Genomic DNA, 9,212 nt, shown 5'->3' on the forward strand with positions numbered 1-9,212 from the left:
AAAAAAAATTTAAATTGTTAAATTCCTGTCAAAATTAGAAAAAGAAACAACAAGAAAGAGTACAAATTTTCAAACTCTAGTAAAAAGGGTACATAATTGTGAATCCTCCAGTCATTAACATAATAATAAATAAAAATTATGTACAGAGCCAACCATAAATTGCACACTGGGAAACTTGGACAAATTTTTAAAAAGCACAACATAGCAATAATGACACAAAAATAAATATATAATTTGAATAAAAGTATACATATTTTTAAAATTATCTTTGAACTTTCCTCAACCCCCAAAAGTTATTTCTCAACACATATGGCTACACAGGTGAATTATACTAAATAATAATAATAAAAAACCCCACCAATCTTCTGTGAGAATAGAAACATAGGAAATATCTATTTTTGACTTATTTTATGAGGTAAATTATCCTTAACAGAATTACTTGACAAGAAAGTTCTTGACAAGTAATAACTAGCAACATAGTATAAACAAAATATTAGTAAACTGAATCCACATACATACATTATGAACAAGACCAATATGTTACACAAACACAATCTTATTTTACCATTTGATTATCAGTAAGTGTGATTTGCTACATTAACAAAAAAATATAAAATACCTTGTTATTTCAAGAGAAGCAAAATAAACACCTAATAAAATTCAATAGCTATTCATACTAACAGTAATAATAATAAACATTTAGCAAATTTGAAAGAAAATATTCTTTATTTTATAAAAAATATTCCAAAAACACAACAATAATTATTATAACTAATGTTAACTCCTGAATAATTGTTATCTAGTATATTTAAACAGATGAGAATGTCACCTGTCAGTTTTACTCTAAGGGTACCTAGAGCTCATAGCCAGTGCAGTTAGGCAAGACAATGCAATAAAGAATCAAAAGAAACAACTGGATTTTCCATATTTAAAGATGCCATAAAAGTATACATAGAATATCCAAGAAGATCTACAGTTAAATCTTAAACTTCATAAGTTAATTTAACATGAATACTGGGAGCCAGGTATAAATATTTTTAATATATTTTTTATATTAGCAAAAATCACAGGAACACAGAATCACATTCATGAACACACTGTCACCAGAAAAAGAAAGTTGAAAAGCTCATGTATTTATATTTTGAAACTGAAATTCTCTTTCTAAAAGTCATTCATCCAGAGTTTATGTGAAAATCATGGGTAAATTAACATTTTTGAAGATGAGGACATTTAGAAGACAATCATGAGTTCAAGCAATCACCTTTGAGAGATGTTGATTTGGGGCAGGAAGGAGAATAAGAAGAGCAAAGAAAACAGAAAAAGTAAAGAAGAATATGAAAAGACTGTTGCAAGACATGAGACACCAGAGAAATACCAGAATTTTAAAGGAATTTAAAGTTTCAACTAAATTGGTTTAAAAGAAAAATGAAAGCTGAGTTTATTTAAGTAAGGTATCCAGAGGTAACTAAGTCTCCAGGTAGAGTGGGATTTGATCTTTGGCTTTGTGAATTTACCATTCTGTTTTATTTGTGCATTTTATTTCTGGTCAGCTTTACTCATGGAACAAAATTCTGCGGCAGTCTTAGGCGTTGAAAGAGGCATACCATTCAGACAGTAAAGACCCCTTCTTTTCTCACCCACCAAATATAATCAGTTGGCTTCAGCTGTTTTGGAGAAGATTACATCGCATACACACTGTGAACAAATTGTTCCAACTAAGCCTGCTCTCATCTGCCATCAAACTTGCCCCCTACAGGGCATTTGTCAGTGTCTGAAGATATATTTGCTTGTCAAAATTGGGAAGGTACTACTGGCATCTGGTGAGTAGAGATGCTGCTAAAATTTGTATTGTGCACAGGACAACCCTCCATAACAAAGAATCATCTGGCCCTAAATGTCAATAGTGAAAGGCTAAGAAATCTTTAGACCACGAGTTCTAAAACTTCAATGTATATAAGAATAATCTGGAACACTTGTTAAAAACCAAGTTTCTAGTTTCCATTTTTGGTGTTTTTTTTAATGTAATAGGTCTAGAGTGGGGTCTGAAAATTACTTTTTTTTTTTTTTTTTTAACAAACTCATAGGTACTACTGCTGGTAGTGACTCATAGTCCACACTTCAAAAAACACAAAATGTTTAGGACCCCATACTGTAGCTGAGGATGCAGTCAAGCATACAACAATATGCTACTCTAAAAGATGAGGTGGAGTTTAATGCATTCTGGAGAAGTAACATGCTATTCTAATTGAGAAAAGATAAAAACATATTTTCAGTTATTTGCTTCTCTTCCCAACTCCTAAATTCAACATTGTCCTGGAAGTTCCAGGTGGGAATCAGCTTACAGTCCCTATAGCTTCTCCAAAAGTTCTGCCTGCTTAGATTTCCCTTTCTAAGTTCTATAAGAAAATATACTCAATTGCTCTCCACCTCTACCTGCTGCTGTTTTAATCAAATTAATTTGGATTTTTTTTTTTTACAGGGACAGAGAGATTCAGAGAGAGGGATAGACAGGAATGGAGAGATGAGAAGCATCAATCATCAGTTTTTTGTTGCACCACCTTAGTTGTTCATTGATTGCTTTCCATATATGCCTTGACCATGGGCCTTCAGCAGACTGAGTAACCCCTTGCTCAAGCCAGCGACCTTGGGTCCAAGCTGGTGAGCTTTCCTCAAACCAGATGAGCCCATGCTCAAGCTGGTGACCTTGGGGTCTCAAACCTGGGTCCTCCGCATCCCAGTCCAAGCTCTATCCACTGCGCCACTGCCTGGTCAGAAAAATTAATTTGAATTTTTAAAATGGTGTTTTTAGAAAACTATAGAATAAGGAAAATAAATAAAAATAAAACAAACAAAAAACCAAATAAATAAATGTAAATCAAAGATAAAAATAAATCAATACAATACAAAGATCTCAAAGTCTTTGTGGCAAGAAAAGCCCTATTGACTTTAACCTGTTTAACAACTTTCTTGCACTATTATCTAGCACACATTCTACCTCTCACTCATTCTTACAAAAAAAATTAGCAGGATTCTATTCTGATTAATCTTTCTAAGTAAATTCTAGTTATATAGTATGGGCATGAGGGGTTTTCACAGAGGGGGTCAGGGCAGAAAAAAGAACATGGTATATCTACTCTTTGCTATGTGAGAAATATTTTAATAAGAGGAAAATATACATAGAATATCAACTTAAAAAATAAATGAAAAAAAATTTATTTTGAGAAAACCTATTTACATATTTACATGGCAGCTATATCAACTCAGATTATTTTTGCTGAACAAATATATATATACAAGTTAATAATCAAGCCAGGGATCCCTTGAAAGAAGAATTATTTTTTGCACTTACAAGTACAAAAAAGTCACTGCAATGTTGAGGACACAGAGAAAAGTGGATCTCTGCATGACACCAGAAAGGGGAATGTTATTAACACTGTAGTACTAGGGAAGGAGGAAGAAGCATCACAAATAGGCCTTGAGGGTTACAAATGCATCATGATAGAGGCACAGAAATTACATTAACAATGATCAGTATCTTTGCAAACACCATTGTTCCAGCATAATTATAGTTAGGTTGCTTTCACAAATTTTTTTAGAACAAGTAGAAAAATAAGTTTTAAAACAGAAAGATCACTGATATCATCTCATAATAAATTCACAGTTCTTAATTATTTTTTTGTTAGTTTGTTAATTATGATATATCTCACAATCTATGAAAATTCAAGTTGGTCAAATATGATAATTATTTTATTAAGTATGCTAAGATTGATTCCTGGGATGACAACTTGAGTTACTGGTCTTCTGGGTATCTATTCCAAATGGAAAGGAGGCATGCTGAAAGCTCATGTAATACTCTGATATGACCTGGTAAGAACACAAGCAGTTTTGCAGTTTTAGCTCTGCATAAGACATATTTGTACATTCATTTCGTAGAAGACTTATTCATAATGATCAAAAGGTGGAATCAACCCCAATGTTCATTGCCAGGCGAATGGATAACAAACACGTAAATAAATACTAGCAACTATTATTCAGCCTTTCTTAAAAACAAAATAAATTCTGACACATTCTACAACATAGCTGAACCATAAGTACATTATGCTAAATAAAATAATCCAGTTTTAAAGACAAATATTGATGATTCCACTGACACGAGGTATGTAGAGTTGTCACAATTATATAGACAGAAAGTGGAATGTTGGTTGTCTGGGCCTAGATGACCAGAAATGAAAAGCTCTTGTTTTATGTGTATACAATTTTAGTTTCTCTGGATGAAAAGAATACTAGAGATTGTTTGTGCCAATAAAAAAGTGTAATTAATCTTATTAAACTATGTACTTAAAAATGACTGAGATAGCAAGTTTCATATTGTACATATTTTACCACAATTAAAAAACAGATTTACGGCCCTGGCCGGTTGGCTCAGTGGTAGAGCATCGGCCTGGCATGCAGAAGTCCTGGGTTTGATTCCCGGCCAGGGCACACAGGAGAAGCTCCCATTTGCTTCTCCACCCCTCCCCCTCTCCTTCCTCTCTGTCTCTCTCTTCCCCTCCCGCAGCCGAGGCTCCATTGGAGCAAAGATGGCCCGAGCGCTGGGGATGGCTCCTTGGTCTCTGCCCCAGGCGCTAGAGTGGCTCTGGTCGCAACAGAGCGACCCCCTAGAGGGGCGTAGCATTGCCCCCTGGTGCGCAGAGCGTCGGTCGCCCCTGGTGGGCGTGCCGGGTGGATCCCTGTCGGGAGCATGCGGGAGTCTGTCTGACTGTCTCTCCCCATTTCCAGCTTCAGAAAAAATACAAAAAAAAAAAAAACCCAAACAGATTTACATGAATAGGTGGGAAGTGGGGGAAAGTGCAGAGGCAGGGACACAGGAGCAGATGGATAGCTGTCAGAGGGACGGGGCAGAGGGGACTGGATCAAAGAAGGCGAAGGGATTAGCCCAGAATAGAAATACATAACACATAGACACAGACAACAGAGTGCCATAGCTAGAAGGAAACGGTGGTGGAGGGAGGGGGAGGAGGGCAAAGGGAGGGAAGGTGGACAGAAAGAGACTTTGCTGGGGTTGGGTATGATGTGGTGCGTGGATAGTATTATATTGAGTTGGACACTTGAAATCTGCATGGTTTGCAAACCATGCCAACTCAATATATTGAAAAAAAATGAGGCTAAAGTGATGTAAATAGATGAAAATGGTATTAAAGAATGAAAGGTGGACAGAAAAGAATGGTTTTAAGAAACTTATTGGTGCCTCAGATACCATAATGCAAGACAAATCAAAAAATGAAGATGGACAATATTATTGCTAAAATTATCACCGTGGTAGAGGTAGGATGTCCTGGCAATTGGGAGAAGACACACAGATGTCACTGCCAAGCCCATTGCTGAGTCTCCTGCCCTTCCTTTGCTCACCTGAGTGTCAGCTCCATCACAATCTGCTTTGATGCAAAGGCAAATCCAACGTCCCCTCTCAGATTCTCTAACACAATCATCCACATCTATCTTCTACCACTTTCTTTTCCTCACGTCACCCAATTTATGGGTCTGTGATTCTTACCACCTTTATACCTTAAGTGAGTGATTTTCAACCTTTTTAATCTCGTGGCACAAAGTACTAAAATTCTGTGGCACACCAAAAAAATATATTTTTTCTTATCAGACAAAAAAAATAAGTATAATTTTGATTCATTCACACCTGGTGGCTATATTGTGCCTGCTGTTGTTATTTCTTTCTTTATTTAACAATCTAAAAAAAAAGGTCACTGCCCCTGACTAAATAGTCAGATATTACAGTGTTTAAAAATTCTTGCAGCACACCAGTGAAAAATTGCTGCCTTAGTTCATCTATCTCTTTCTCTCTCTTGTTTTTCCTTCCTCTTTCCTTTTTTCTCTCCCTCCCTCCTTGCTTCTCTGTCACACCCACTAAGTCTCACCATTTTGCTCGCCCCTCTCTCCATGTTTGTGGACCATCTCCTCCAATTTTCACCAGGGCCAGTTCTTTCTCACCCCAGTGGAGGACGATGTCCTGGCCTCTCAGGCTGCTGTGCTTTACTTGGCAATTCAGGTTAGCCTCCTCCCCAGCCACAACATCCAAGGTTACTTGGAGGTACCACGTCCCGTCAGCATTGGGCAGGATGTCACCTTGATGAGTTCCTGGATGCTCCTGCTCATCCCTCATCCACATCACCTGTACAGGTTTGGGGTAAAATCCTGGCACACTAGCAGGAGATGACCAGGCAAAGGAAGGGGGCCACTGGAAAGCCAGGCCTCAGGCTTCACTGGGGCAGAAAGGAGCAGGACAGTGTCACATTATGACTCTATTCTAGAGCAGTGGGGCTCAGAAACACAGTAGTTTGAGGACCCTTCCCACTCATTTGGAAACCAAATAATTTTTTGCTTAAGCCCCTCCTTTTTTAGGCACCTTATACCTTTGAATTCCTAAAGGTGGTCTAAATTGAAATAGAAATGTTTTAGGGAAAGAACAGGACTAACCTTGTCTCTGCAGTTCTGCCTTCCGTGCATCAAGAATGCCCAATGGTTATCAAGAGCACCTTCTTGACTGGAGCTTCTTTATGATACTAGAGATATCTCGGTACTGAGAGAGAAGTGTGCAGTTCCTCTCTGCTCTGCGGGCGCTCTCCGTGGCAGCATACATGAATCATTCTGGCAGCTCAGGAAATCCATTCCTCCCAAAGCTCCCCTCAAGAAGTTTACTGTGGTCTCCCAGAATGCAGCTCACAGCTGGCTATAGCCTGGTTTTCAAAGGGATCTCGATACAAGAGAAACAGAAAAAAGATATTTAAAAGGCAACAAGAAGGATAGGGATGGAGATACACGTAGAGTTTGGGATTTTGTTGGGGAGAAAGGTTTGAGAAATGAAATGAAGCCAAAAGCCAATCAAGCACCATCATGTGACACACAATGACTTTTACTTAACAACAAAGCATGTGCAAGAAGGTAGTCCCCGTAAGATTATAATGAAGCTGAAAATTTCTTATTTGCCTAGTGACTTTTTGCCATGATAACAGCATAATGTACACGAGTTTGTGGTGATGATGGGGTCAAATCTCCATTGTGCTGCTGGTTGTATAGACAATAACAATGCAATATATACAGTACATGATACATGAGAATGATAGTAAATGCTGCTACTGGTTTATGTGTTTATTTTTCTTTTAATTGCTATTTTAGAATGTACGTTTTCTACTTACGAAAAAGAAGTTTATGAAACACAGTATGCTGATTAGCAATAATTTTATGCCTCTCATATTTACTGCATCACTTGATTAGATATTTTTTTCTCTTGCTTGATTTAATATTTTATATATTTTTTACAATAATGTGCAATACTGGGTTTTAGTTATTTAGCAATAAAATATACTGTATAGCATAGATGTGCAGTAGCTACCCTATCTAGGTTTGTTTAAATGCACTCTGTGATAGTTACACAACAATAAAATTGTCTAGCAATGTATTTTTCAGAACATGTCCTCAGTGTCAAGTGGTATATAACTGTTTCCAGAGATGTTTCTTTTTAAAATATTGCTTGATTGATTGCAGAAAGCGAGAGAGAGAGAGAGAGAGAGAGAGAGAGAGAGAGAGAGAGAAACATCAATTTATTTTTTACTCATTGATGCACCCATTGGCTGAGTCTTCTATATGTCCTGACAGGGGTCAAACCTGCAACTTTAGCATATCAGGATGATGCTCTAACAACTGAGCTACCCAGCCAGGGCTATTCAGAGACTTTTCAACGAGTACAGAACAGGGGAATGTATACATGTCATAAATGGTGGGGAAGAGATGTTGTAGTAAAAGAACAGTGGGTGAGAAGAAAGAAAAGGGTAATGTGAGGAGCAGGGTGGTGAAGTCAGGAGGAAGTACACATTCCAGGATGATGGGAGAATTATATTGAGAGGAGGAGCAGGCAGGAGATGCCTGAGGAGATGGACTTAAAAGAAATCACACTTTAGTTCACTCAGGCACAGGGCAAGAAAAGTGAGGGCTTTTTGCTTGGTGTTTAAGAGAGAAAGAGACACAAACAAAGGGGAATCTTCATCAGATAAGAGTGAAAGAAGCAAGAGAAATCTGAAGTACTTTGTGGAAGTGTGGAGTCTAAGAGGAGGACTGCTCTAGATAAATGGGCACATACAGTTGACTAAACTGGAAAAGAGGAGAGAAAGATCCTGGGGTGCAGTAGCATGAATCTAGAAAGAGAGACAGAGAGAGACAGAGAGACAGAGAGAGACAGAGAGATAGAGGCATTATTGATAATCTACGCAGATCAGGGGACTGAACTAACACGTCATCTGGAAGTCACTGACATGATCCTGTACTACCTGAAGGAGTCAGATGATATTGAACCAGAATATTTCCTCCAGCTCAATCACCTCCACACTACTGACGTTTCCCTTGGACCAAGACTTCAGGACAATGACAGTGCTTGAGTTGCTATCCCAGCCTTGAATCTGCATATCATTCTGCCAGCCTGAGCCTTGATTTTGTTGCCAGGCGCTGTTCACAAATGATGATATCTGGATGACATGGAAAGAGGTTAGCTCTCGAAAAGCTGTGGGTAGTGAAGAGATAGTAAAAGTGAAGAGAAAGAAGAAGAAGAGGATGGGGAAAAACAAATGAAAACCAGAAAAATTGAGAAAAAAAAGCAGAGTCTGAACAGCAAAATGGCAGAAACATTTGCCTGTGCCAGGGCCTTTGGCTCCATCCTCAGCATCCAATATAGGAGAAGAGGGCTGGAGACCAGCTGGCGCAGACCCTCAGGGATATGCACAGCATGCTTTCACCCAGACCTCCCACACCCAGAGTTCCGGCCAGGGTTACTCTTACCTTGCTCGTGTTTGTGCTCATTGTCACCACCTGGGATGAGATCTGATAGCAACGGAAGTGGCAAAAGCAGCATTTCACCAGTAGATAGAATTTCTGATACTTAAAGCTGGTGTTTGATCTCGAACTCAGCAAACTGTTGTTTCCTCAGTCCTCTTTAGTGACTTCCTCTTCCAGGGACAAAATTCTACCTCATTTACGTTGGACATCATAAAGAAGCTGTGTCTCCCACAGCCTTGACCCTCCCATTCTGCTTGCCATTTCCAATCTAGCTCTTGAATTCCAAATTTTTCTTCTTATCTTCCTGGCTTACTGCTGTTTTCCTGATCTCAGCTCTCTCTATACTACCTTGAAAAAGCCACCATATGGTTTTC

The 9,212-nt window shown here is 38.3% G+C and overlaps 1 pseudogene; it reads right to left on the reverse strand.

The window, feature by feature from the left end:
* Positions 1–5,238: 5,238 nt before the first annotated feature.
* Positions 5,239–8,914, reverse strand: LOC136330555 (T-cell surface glycoprotein CD1b-2-like; annotated as a pseudogene).
* Positions 8,915–9,212: the final 298 nt, after the last annotated feature.

Source organism: Saccopteryx bilineata, chromosome 3, assembly GCF_036850765.1.
Source record: "Saccopteryx bilineata isolate mSacBil1 chromosome 3, mSacBil1_pri_phased_curated, whole genome shotgun sequence".
Lineage (NCBI taxonomy): Eukaryota > Metazoa > Chordata > Mammalia > Chiroptera > Emballonuridae > Saccopteryx > Saccopteryx bilineata.